At 35.6% G+C, this 13,941-nt stretch overlaps 1 non-coding gene across 1 annotated transcript; it reads left to right on the forward strand.

The window, feature by feature from the left end:
- Positions 1 to 13,464: 13,464 nt before the first annotated feature.
- On the forward strand, positions 13,465 to 13,571 carry LOC124899795. Its single transcript, XR_007057359.1, has one exon. It is a non-coding gene; the product is annotated as a small nucleolar RNA R71 (small nucleolar RNA).
- Positions 13,572 to 13,941: the final 370 nt, after the last annotated feature.

Raw genomic sequence — 13,941 nt, forward strand, 5'->3', positions numbered from 1 at the left:
ATTCAAAGGTGCCAAGTCAAGACTTGAACCAATAAGCCAATGTCATTATAGTAGAGATAAATCATACCATGCCATAGTCGAGACATATCTGAAGAACAATAATTATTACAGGGATAACCATTTTTTGAAATGCAATGTAACCCCCCAAGAACCTATCTCGATACATCACACAGTGCTTAAGGCCACGCATGGCCTCAAGCTAACCCTCTAAGCCTATCATCACTTTCAGAACTCACTATAACACTAATCATTTTAAAATAGGGAAGAATAATCATGTCATGAGCATACTGTGATATGAAGAAATATTGTCCTGTACAAACAAAATACTGAAAGTTCTATACATACTGGTACTCTAGTCTGACAAAGCCTCTACTACAAAAGACTGAGGAGCCATTGAGATAGATCTCCAACTGACTCGCCTGAACTGAAAAGAAACAACCATCTACTATCAAGGCAAAAATCAAGGACATAGGTCCTCGAACCATGAGGACTCACCAACTGTAAGAATGTAGATGGAGGTACTCAAAGATCACTGTCGTTACTGAGACTAAGCACCTGAACCTACATCACAAGAAAATGTAGAACATAGAAGAGTATGGGAATCAGTACTTAGGATTGTACTGAGTATGTGGGGGTTTATGCAACACTTTTAAAAAATATCATAAATGTAAAATAAAGTCATGCATGCTGACAATAATGACTCTCTTCACTTGAATTTCATAAAACATAATTTCCATAAATCATCGATAATAACACATGCTTCACAAATTTCATAAATCATTGGACTCAACTCAAACTCTTTAACTCATGACTTAGAGTGACTCGGTAACTCAAGAAACTTAGACTATTATGGAGTTGGGAGTTTCTTACAACTGACATAAACCATGTAAGCTACATGGAGTCCAATGTTTTGCCCTCCTAAAGAAGGAACCCCACATTGGTGGGAGCGTTATACTCTTGCCAAGGAGTATAACCTTAAACTCATCTCTGTGACCACAACTCAGCTCTCTGGCCCTCAAATCTCATTCCTATGGTGGCACGTAGTTCTGGGGAAGTAGGATGCGGTGAACCCACACTTCCTACTCGGTGCTAAATACTCCTCCCAGACTCAGCTCAGAACACGTTAGAAAATCTACCTTAATCAACTCAAGGTCTATCATAGAGACCAAAATCATAAATATATCTCATTTGTAAATCATAAATAATTTGTGGATTCCTAACTCGACTCAACTCAAAACAATATTTCTCAACATCAAGAATAATTGCTTATCAAATCATATCAAGTATCAAAAGCTTCAAGAAAACATCATAGGACTCATTCTTGACTCTCAAGATCAATATCAAGATATATTCAATACTTAATCTCTTCATGGGAAAAGCATAAATCATGACACTTATCTTAAATCACTTTAGAAATCATCATTTCATAATATCAATATACAACTCATGGCATAAATTTCTCAATTTAAGAAATATGATGGTAAAATAATCATAAATATCAAACTTAATCAACTCAAATCTCATAAATCATCAATAAAGTAGTTTGGGTGTAAACCCACTTGCAAAGATCATGAAATTCCAATAGTAAAAATCAAATCTTTGGGCACAAGAATGAAGGGATATTCTTGTTCAAGCCCCACATACCTTGATTATTATCCGGGATGAATAAACTTGCCATAGAACTTGCTATAGACTTCTATTCCCACTTCTTGAGTTAGAGATCTTAATGTTCTTGACTTGGAAGTTTTAACTCTTGAACTAATATATGAAAACCATGGCTTGATGTTGAGATGTTTAGACAAGAATTGGATTGAATTTTGGAGAGAAACCCTAGAATTTTGGAGAAGATGGAAGAGAAAATGAGGATTTTCTCCCTCACTTGTACATATATAAAGGGCAAATTCTAGAACTGGAGCCCGATTTTTGGCCCTGGCGCGATGCGCCAGGATCGCGGTCCTTCACTGGAATTGGACAATTGGGAAACTACTCAGTTATGCGACGCGGTGAAGTTGCATTTGCCACCTTGGTCGTGACCTGGAAGGGCACCGCAACGCGGTGGAATCGCGTTGGTGCACTGGAATTTGACAATCCTAATATTGAGCCTTGGCGCGATGCGTCAATATCGCGGAGGCTCACTGAAAAATGATAATTACCATTTTGGCTGGCTCCACGATGCGCTAAAGTGCCAGGTGATACACTGTCTCACTAAAATAGCTCTAACTCTTCACCCGAGTGTCAGATTCGGGCGAATTTGGTATCGATGGAAAGCTTATTCAATGCTCTACATGGCAAAAAGTAAAAATTAGAGAAATACAACATAGTATAAACATCAATCACTTTGGAAGTCATCCATATTCACTCAAAAGGTAGATTTAGGCTTAAGAAACGATCGGGGTATTACACGCAAGCAACCCACTCCATAATCGATGAAGGGCATGGATTATCCAAATATACTCAAAAGCTCCCCAAGGATGCAAATCACACTAGTAATGGAAAAAACTCTAGCAACTAGGAGAAATGCAAGTTAAGCCGGAACTAACTAGTTTGATACTCCATCTCAGCAAAGAATATTCATAGGCACATATCATTAAGGAGAAATACTACACCAAGCCTCAATAGGATAAACAAACTCTGAAATGGGGATTTCCTTATTCTACCCAAGAATCACATCATCGAAGTAGAAAAATACCAATCTCGAAACCATGGTCAAAGTCAAGACCATTACCAAAGAACCAACAACTCAAGATAAAGAATTTCCACATTTCCAACTTAAGAATAGATCATAGGAAAGTCACCTTCCTCTAACTCTCCAACTCTCTTTAAGACAAAACTATAACACCGTAAGAAAGGAGCATCCAGTCTCCTCACTAATAATAAGTGCAACCCATCACAAAGGAACAAACCCAACAAATCTATTAGATGAATGTACGACATCTCAATTTCAATATCAAAACCATTATTGAGAGATGAGATAGTCACAACCGAAAAATGGCCAAGGCAAAAACCTTCACAACCCAGAAGGCAAGTCTAAGGATCCCAAACTTAAAAATGAATGATACGACTAAATCACCAACTTTAGAATCATAACAAAACCAAATAAGGTCAGCTTACCTTTGATATCATAATATATTCCCGAATCAATCTAACACAGCTAACTACGAGGTAAACAATCAACCTAGCAGCGTTATATAGGGGAAAAAACATCAATTCAAACTTCATTTACTCATTCCACCGAATAAGATCATAAAGAATTGAAATTCTAATGAGATGACACTAGTCTATACAACTACCCAGCGAGGATCAATTACATCAAGTTGTACTATCACATAATATAGCAGGGATACCAGTAGCAACAATAATATCAACATCATATAATGAATAGGCGGCGCCAAAATAAATATCAATATAATGCACCAATCAAGGGACACAATAAGGCCAATATGCCAAGATAAATAGGACTCAAACCCAAAAGCTACACCCATAGGGAGAAAATATCAACACAGATCTACTTAATCCACTACAAAAAGAAATAAACCATAAAATAGTAACACAATCATGAATTCAATAATAAGGCACATAATAACCAATATCAACTCATCAAGGCATATAATTATCAATGGGTATGGAACCCCAATACACATAGCAAAAGATAAATGTGGGAAATAAAAACACACCTATCATGGTGAAATCCACAATCACATGTCTAACAGGCATAGAGAGAATAAATCTAAATGAATCCAAACTCAGACCGGCCAACTAAATCATCAACTAAGGTACCAAGCACACTATCTCTAATTGAATATGCCACAACATCACGGGGCTAATTTGAATGAGCTGAATGACTAGAAATCCTATACTAGGGACACTTTTAGGCTAGTAACGAACATCTCTATAGTCACAACAAATCTCGAAGCTCTAATGCTAGAGGACAACACAAAAAAGCCCAGAGGGTTGTCCAACTGACTCTAAGAGCAAACTCTAGTAGAATATCCATCTTACCCACAATCATAGCCTATCTCAGGAGCTCTAGGCTAACGAGGAAAATATGTTAACTCTATCTGATCAATTAACTCATGTATAGGGTACTCTCAGAACCAGTGACTCATCATGACACAACCAAACCATGATCCTGGAATACTCTGAGATTGTGCCCCACATAATCTAAAATGGTCGTCATAGCCTAAATAACCATACCAAAACTTCATATGTTTGATAATGATTCTACCTATGATGATCATTATGGATAATTTGAGAACCACTCATAGTCTAAACTACCACTTGCATAGAGTCGATACACTATAAGTGAAGCTAAACTCAATCGAAAGAATCCTCACTCCTAAATAAAATACCAATTGCGCTATATAGATGACATAGCCTTTGACCACCATTTCCATAAGTCTCAATACATGTTGTATATGGTTCTCTCATAATCAACAACCTGAGGAAAGAAGACCCAGCTGTTATCAAGATCTTTGACACTAAAGAGAGTGGCAATGCAAGACCTTATATAATCGATGCACCATGCCCGACTCAAAAGAGTATAACATAAGAATATGTCTGGCCTAATTGATAAATCCAATCTCATACTCAGAAACTAGTCAAGAACCCTAATGAACACCAATAAACCCAACTTTAGTCTAAGAAATGCTCGATGATTCAAATGACATCCATGGCTGAGAGGGATCTACAACATAACTCAAATCCCCAATGTCGAACCTCAAAGGATGAAGCAGTCACAAGCTCAACTGAAGCCTAAGCTGGCCTAAACTTTTTTTTATTGCCACTGAAGATCTTCGATATCCATCTTTGACTCTCTAGTCCGACAATGCGCTAAAACTCTAGAAATGTATGTTAAACTCTTATTCACATCTCTTGATAATATCACATCATCCTTCTGGGATAGAATAGAGTCAAAGAATATGTATGAGGTTTATAGCAATGAAGACACACGACTAGAATTCAAGAAGTGAATTTCCTAAAATGTCACTATAGCCTCCTAAATATAGGTTAGGGAAATCTCCATACCGATCCACAGACTCTACTAACACTTATCTCTTGTAATAATATATCGGTAAAACCTGGCTCTAATACCAATTTGTCATGACCCAATTTCTTAGGCCATAATGGCACCTACTATAGCCACTATTAGGCAATCCAAATCCCGTAGTACAGAATGTCTAGTAATGGACTACCCAAATAAAATAAGGAAAAAATGCAAATAAACGTAAGAAAAGATCATAGACAAATCCCAAAACCTGGTGGTATCAGTACAAGAGCTTCTAATATAATAAGAGTACAAAAGTGAAATACAAAAGAATATAATGATACAACTTATCTCAAAATACAACACAGAGACTAGTTTAATACAAAAGGGAGAGACTTGAAATACTCTGAATGTCGGGAGCACACTGTAAGTCTCTAAACCATGGCTGCTTTGCATGATACACACATCAAGGCGATAACTCGTACTATGATCTGTAGGCTGTAGAAGTGTAGTATAAGTACCAACGAATGCTACTTAGTAGGCAACTGTCAACTAAGATCTAATGGTAAATATAAACAAAGTGGAAACTACATCAAATAGTCCATAAATTATATAACAAGCCAATGAGGTAATAAGGAACAACCATCCTATTGATGTCTAATAGGTCATTATATTAAGAATAAGGAAGTAACAAGGATGAACTATCCTATTCCAGTCATATTCATAAATCTCAATACAATACCATATATCACTGGCCAATATGCAAAGTACAAGTGGGAGGAAGACACATATAAATACACAAGGACAAAGAATGAGTATACGATATGAACAATTGAAAAAAAGGATATATGATAGTTCCAAAGCTATAAATAGCTAGGTATATATATATATATACATATAGAGATGAAGTCAACTCAAAGCATAACCTAAATCATTATGTCTTCACTTTCAAGGCCTTATTATAATCTTATCAGGATCTAGTGCCATTATGCTCAGGGTTTCTAATCCATATGTCTAAATATGAGACAAATAGGCATAATAATAAAATCGTAAGATAGAGGAGGCTAGAAACATACCTTAAATCTCAATACCAAATTAATGACCAATCTATCATTAATTATCCATAATAATGATTATACTAATGATAAGAACAATAACAAAAATAGCACGAGTAGCCAGCTATTCTAGACAACCAAATACCTAGTAGAGCCTATACGTACCCTTACCGCCCTAAGCTCGAAAGGTTCAATCAATATACAATAATACAAGGCATAGTTATTACCCATATCTATGAAACTATCCCATATCAGCTGATAGACATAGGTGCATACTGGTGATAGGCAATGGACATGCAATAATAACTGCAACAAAATCCTAAATACCATAAAAATCATTATCATAACTGTCATGATAATATCCTATGGCCTTGCCGGGTATCATCACATCATCATAATATCCTCCAACCTTGAAGGGTATCAATATCATCACCACAATATTCTCTGGCCTTAGTGGGTATCATCACATCATTATAATATTCTATGGCCTTTCCAGGAATCAAATTATCATAATATCCTCCATCCTTATCTGGTATCAATATCATCATAATATTCTCCAAACTTGTCAGATATCAATATCATCATCATAATATCCAAACCAATATAATATAATAGAGAACAAGCCCCATAAGGGCTAAAGTAAATGACAAGCCCCATGAGGGATAAAGTAAAAGTCAGGCCTTACAAGGGCTAAAGTAAAATAGATATGAAAAGAGAAGCAAGGTAGAGTATATTTTCATTATACATTGTTCATCATCAATACCACATCTTTATCAAGTGTATATAAAATAGGTGCATATTTAAAAGAGTGTAAATCTGTAAGTTTGTTGCCCAGAGTGAACTTCAAGACAAAATCTTTATAAAAGTGTAGAAAGGGTCAAAACATTTCATGATTGGAGTAAAGAATAGTTTTAAATCAAGGACCAAAATATACCTCGGTCAAATCTTTTAAACATTATTATTAACCTATTTTACACATATAACTTATTTATTAAGTTAGGCAGCTATTACTGTAGAGAAATCTATCTTAAGGTGGAAAGTTAGCCTAGCCTTTAGTTAGTGGAAACAATAATGAGATTATAATCTATTTGGAATTGTATCAATGATTAATGCAACAATCATGAATGTACCAAATCTATGCATGCCTACTCAAAGTCGAACCATAAAATCTCAAATCATTCACTAACGTCTCATCTATCTTCACTTCATAGTCCCAAAATGCTGTCATACTATCAAACTCATAATCTACTCATAATTATAAGTCTAACAATACATATATTGAACCATTGTTCTTTGGGTCCAAAAATAACATCAAAAACCCCAAGTGGGTCCTTCATACATAAGACACATTTCTGAGGTCAACCCAATTTTCATACATAAACAAGGAACCATAATGCTCAAGAAATGAGGGGAAACAAAGCAAATTTGGGGCTAAATTAATCCCTAAGTTAAATTGGGGTTTAGGTGTAAACTAAGAAATCCAAGCATGAATTAAAAGGATTATTACCTTTAATCCAAAGATATTCATGATAATAGATGATAATAAATCTCCCAAGTCATACATAATGATCAATTTTGAATTACCACACTCATTTTGGGGTTTTAGCGCTCTATGGTGAAGGAAAAATAACCAAAATCACGACCAGGGGGTCTATTTATGGACCCCTAGGGAAGGAGATGTAGCGATCGCCCTCTATGGGCCACAATCGTGCTATGGGTGATCGCTATAAGGCGCTTTGCATGATCGCACTATCTTTTGCCCTTACCAATAACAACTGAAACTTGGTATTTTTCCAAGTTTCTGCCAATGCCTTGGGACTTGTTCAAAAAATAATTTTTACAAATGAGCTATATAACCACACTAAGTTTTTTTGGTTCAATGTTTGTGAGGGAATTTTTTAGTAGTTGAAGGATAAATTAGCTTCTGTGTTAGTTTTAACCCTACCCGAAGGCACTGATGGGTTTGTTGGTATTGTGATGCATCAAGTGTGTGACTAGGTTATGTTTAGATAAAATATGGTATGGTTATAGTGTTGTGTTCTAGATTACATGAAATTTTATGAGATCTTACAAGTAATATAGTAACTAAAATAGTCAAAAATCGTACCCACGGGACTATGTAACTAGCAATTCAACCAACATTAGTTTTTGCAAAACTGTATTAAGTGATTTAAAGCATCAAGATGATGGTCAAGTTTTGAATTAAAAATGTAAATAAATAATAAATACCAAGTCTTGACAAAGTCAAATTAACTAGAGGATGTAAACAATAATGATGGGAATTCCAGTGTTGAGGCACTTTTAACAATCTTACATATCTCTATTCTTATTGTAGTCTAGTTGATTATCAGGTTATTGATTCGCAGGGTTTATAGTATGATCATGGTATCTTGACCTCTAATCTTCTACCTATCTAAACATTGCAACTGCATCATTGAGCGAGGATGCAATAATCCATTTAGATACATAAAGTTATTGTCCTACAAGTGAACCAAATAAGGCTTCTAGGTATATCCCTATCCTAGATGCTAATTCAAATCCCTTATTTTATAAAAAGATGTGAACCTTGCTCCTTAATCTCTTCATTCTATCCCATGATTCTCCTCCTGAATTCACATAGGAATAAAGGTTTATTCTAATGGTGTCCACTTATCAAAATAGTAAGCACAAGAAATTAAGAACAACCCATACGATAATCCAACAAGAAACTACGATAAATAATATCAATGTGTACTCATGTTCTTGGACTCAACCCTAGAACAAGCGTTTTTATCCACTCATGGTTGAATTCAACATCAAAAAAAAATAATTAATCATACCAAGTAGAAATCTTGAAATAAAGAAGTTCAAAGAAACCTAAAAGAGAGATTTTCTTGTTTTTCCGCCGATGCTCACGTTCCAAAGTCCTTATTATTGACTTGATTTGTTCCTTTTATAGCTGGGTATATTTTTTCCAATTTGGCATCTCACTGATACACGTTATTGGTCTTTTCACTGCAAGCTCCGTGATGCAGCCTTATCGTGGTGAGATACTGGATTATGACACTTCAAGATTTACCCCGCACCACGATGTGGTGTTATCGTGATGAGTTACTGGAAATCAATATTTGTAAATAATCCTTCATTGCATCGTGTTCTAATCATGAAAACCTATTGGAATTTCAATCATTGGAGAATTATCATCCAATACGGTGAAATCGCGATGGGTTACTGGATTATTGTCTCGACTCTTTTTTCTTCCTTGCTTAATTCTCTTCTTTCTAATCCAAGTTCTAGTATCCTCATCTCAGCAAATTAAATGCATTACTCTATTCATCATTAAGTTTTTGTTCACACATCTAATCACATTCAATTAAATCACAATTTAGCCCTGCATAAACTAATCATGTCCATTAGATAAGGAACACAATTAAGGCTCAAATACAATTGGAATAACACATTTTATCTCATAGAACAAGTCCAAATATGGGTGAATATTGGTGATTGGACATATAAATACGCCCAATATCACCTCTATTAAAACTTAATGCAACAATATGTATCTCAATAAAATTCAGACTGGAAGCATATTGTATTTCATATCATAACCTCACTTGCACACATCTTTTTCAAACCTGATTGCTTTCTTTAATGAGAAATTCACCTACCTTTAATTCTCACCTCTTTGCCTCAAAGTTTCTCATCCTTGCACACTAAACAAAAACAACAAAATAACATAAGGAAAAGTGGGTTTCCTCCTACTCAGCGCTTTAGTTTTGGTCATGGCACGACACATGTTTTAGTATTTTTTTCTTTCTTTTCTATTTTTATATCTTTTATTTTTCTTAAAACAACTAAGAAATAAACTACACTATTACAGTACATTCATAGGTTTCCCCCACGCAGTCCTTAGTTTACGTCGTGGCATGACTCAGCTCAATTTCATTCATATGCAATGGTGATGGGCACATTGTGTGATCTCCTTGATTTGTCCAATAATGCTTCAATCTCTGTCCACTCACCAAAAATTTCTCAGTCTTCTTCTTGTTCCATAGATCAAAAGCTCCATGAGATGTCATTCACACTACTTCAAATGGTTCAGACCACTTGGACCTCAGCTTACCTAGAAACAACTTCAATCTTGAATTGAATAGCAAAACAAGTTGTCCTAGTTCAAAAGCTCAATTTAAAATATGCTTATCATGCCATTGCTTGGTATTTTATTTGTACAATTTAGCAGTCTCATAAGCATGGTGATGAAAATCATCAAGTTCATATAGTTTCAACAACCTCTTCTCACCAGCGACCTTTATATCGAGATTCAGTTTCTTCACAGCCCTGTAAGCTTGTTGCTCAAGCTCTACAGGAAAGTGACAAGCCTTCCCATATACAAGAGATAAGGGGAGGTTCCAATGTACATTTTATAGGTTATCCTATACACCCATAGTGCGTCATCTAGCTTTTTTGACTAATCTTTATGATGGCCATAAACAGTCTTCTGCAATATCTGCTTGATTTCTTGATTAGAGACTTCTACTTGGCCAAATCAAGTGGATGTTTCTGTCAATTTCTTCTTCAGCCTCTCAAAAACTTCCTGACACTCTGCCCCAAAATCAAACTTATCTTCTTTTTCCAATAGTTTTACACATAGGACTTGAAATCAACTAAAAATCATGGATAAACTGCCTGTAAAATCCTCCATGCCCCAAAAAACTTCTCACTCCCTTCACTATCACAGGATAAGATAGCTTTTCAATGACTTCATATTTGGATCTTTCCACTTCAATTCCTCTACATGACACCTTATTCCCAAGGACTATTCCTTCCTAAACCAAAAAGTGGCACTTTTCCCACTTCAGTACAAGGTTTGTCTCATCACAACGAGCTAAGACTTGATCTAGCTTCTGCAAGGACACATTAAAAGAGTTACCATAAATAAAGAAGTCATCCATAAATACCTCAATAATTTCTTCAACCATGTCATAGAAAATTGCCATCATGCATCTTTAAAATATTGCGAGTGCATTGCAAAGGCCAAAAGGAATTCTTTTGAATGTATACATTGTTATATGGACAGGTAAAGGTGGTATTTTATTGATATTCTAGTGCTATAGTGATCTACTTATACCCTGAGTATCCGTTCAGAAAGCAATAGTATTCCTGCCCTGCCAACCTATCTAGTATTTGATCAATGAACGGGATACGATAATGATCCTCTCTGGTGGCTTCATTCAACTTTTGATAATCAATGCTAATCCTTCAACCAGTCACCATGTGAGTGGGAATTTAATTATTAGCTTCGTTGGTCACCACAGTCATCCTACCTTTCTTTGTGATGCAGTGTGCAATGCGGACCCATTTACTGTCGAATATGGGATAGACAATCCCTGCATCAAGCCACTTGATGACTTCTTTTCATACCACCTTCTATATATATATATATATATATATATATATATATATATATATATTATGCATACAAAATGTTGTATTAATCCCTGTGATGTCTGACATTTGCCATCCAATTACCTTCTTACTTCTTTTCAAAACTACCAATGCTTCTCTCACCTGCACATCAGACAAACCTGCAAAAAAATCACAGGCAAAGTATCATTGTCACCAAGGAAAACATATTTTAAATGAGGAGGAAGGCCCTTGAGTTCTAGTTTTTGTTCTTCATTAATAGATGCCTTGGGAGATGGGCTAATAAGTTAGTTCAATAGCTCAAAAAAGATCACTCTAGTATCAATTACTGCTAAATCCATGACTTGAACCAATTCAAGCGCCTCTGTATCACCATAAAGATCTTGACCTATCAAAGCTTGCTTGAGTGGATCATCAGACAATAACAAATGGTGCTCAGACTCAAGGTCTATGATTGATATAGAAGACAATTCTTCATATATAGCAGGCAACTTCAATGCCTTGTTTACATCAAAAACCTCCACTTTTACCATGCACTCTCATAGTCTTATTTCCTACAGCTACATCAATAAGTAACTGCCTTATTTCTAGGAATGGGCATCCCAAAATAAATGGAACAACCAGATCATCTTCAAAAGTAGGAATAACAAAGTCTACTAGGAAAATCAATGATCTTACTTGCACCAATACATCTTTAATGATTCCGTCTGGCCTATAAAAGGACCTATTAGCCAATTGTAAAATAATGGTCGTGGGTTTGGGACTCCCAAGACCCATCTTTCACAACTAAGATATGGGCATAAGATTAATGCTCTCCCCTAATTCACATAAACCATAAGCACTAATGGTCTACCCAATGGTGATCTACAAAGTAAAACTACCTGAATATTTCAGCTTTATGAGAAACTTGTTCTGTATCTTAGATGTGCACTCTTTAGTAAGTGCTTTGGTAGCATACTCTATCAAATGATTCTTTTTTTTCACTATGTCCTTTAGATACTTTACATACTTTAAAACGCTCTGTAGAATATCTACAAGAGGAAGATTGACATTAAATGACTTTAAAAGGTCTAAAAACTTCTTGTAAGTTATCTCCTCTTAGTGCTTCTGAAGCCTTTGAGGGAAGGGTAAAGGTAGAGTCTTCTTCTCCACTTTGATTTCATTACTTGAAGCTTTTTATTTGACCACTTTCTCCTTATTTATTTTAGATTTACTATCAGTAGATGTTGGACTAATATGCTCTGTTTTCGCCTCCTTTAACTATAAACCACTCCTTGTTGTGATTGCATTTACCTGCTTTGGATTTGCCTCTGTATTACTAGGTAAGCTTCCTTGAGGTCTAGATCTAAATTCTTCATAATCAACTGTTGATTCTTTATATCTGTTGCTAACTGTGTGCGAGAAGACAGAAGTTGCATTATCATCTCCTCTAAATTGCTCGTTTGAGTTGTGGCTTCATTATTTTGAACTTACCATTAATTCTATTGCACTGCTCCTTATACTGATTATTGCTCTATGCCTGATTTCTATCCCATAAGAAACTGGGATGATTCCTCCAACTCAGATTATATGTGTTACCATAATTCTATTGTTCTTGACGATTAGCATTCCCTACATAATTTATAGAATCTAGATTAACTGTACAAGAATCTATTGTATACTCACTGCTTCCACAAATCTCACACCATGCGTTTATCTGTTTAACCGTATTAGTTGTTGCTGCTGGCTGTGTAACCCTCTACTTCATACTGCTAAACTAATTAGTTATCTAATTTTGTAGTACAACACGCTAAGCTGATAATGCAGTAAACTGATCTACCTTCAACACACCTGTAATCTTTTTAAGAGCACTTATTGAGTCATTATGCCATTCGAGATTCCCTTGTAAAATTTGATTCAACAGTGTATACAATTCATCATAAGTCTTCTCAAGAGTTTTCCCACCTGTTTTTGAATCTAAGATAAACTTGGTATTTTGGCTCCAACCTCTCTATAAAAGTATGAATAAGAACATCATTATACTGATGATGGTGAGGGCAATTTCTTAGCATCCCCTTAAATCTCTCCCAAGCTTGGTAGAGATTTTCTTCTTCTTTCAGCTTGAAACTCAGAATCTTTCTTTTCAAGCGTGCAGACTTCCCTGATGTGAAGAATCAAATATGGAACTTCTGAGCCAGATTGTCATAGAAAGTGGTGGATAGTGGTCGTTCAGCATGTAACTATCTTTTTGCTTCCTAAATTAAAGAAAAAGGGAAGAGAGTCAGTTTGACATAATTTGTAGACACCCCTGCAAGAATGTAGGTATCGCTAATTCCCAAGAAGGTGTGTATGTGCTATTGTGGGTCTACATGTGAAAATCCAGCAAATTGCCCGGCTGAATTCAACAACTGCACCATATTTTGCTTTAATTCAAATCGACCACCTGGCTATGGCTTGCAGATTCAATTAGTAGCATGGTTTGTGGGTGGGATTTACACTTCTCAAACAAGTTTGGCAGCT

Source organism: Capsicum annuum, chromosome 6 (genome assembly GCF_002878395.1).
Source record: "Capsicum annuum cultivar UCD-10X-F1 chromosome 6, UCD10Xv1.1, whole genome shotgun sequence".
Classification (NCBI taxonomy): domain Eukaryota; kingdom Viridiplantae; phylum Streptophyta; class Magnoliopsida; order Solanales; family Solanaceae; genus Capsicum; species Capsicum annuum.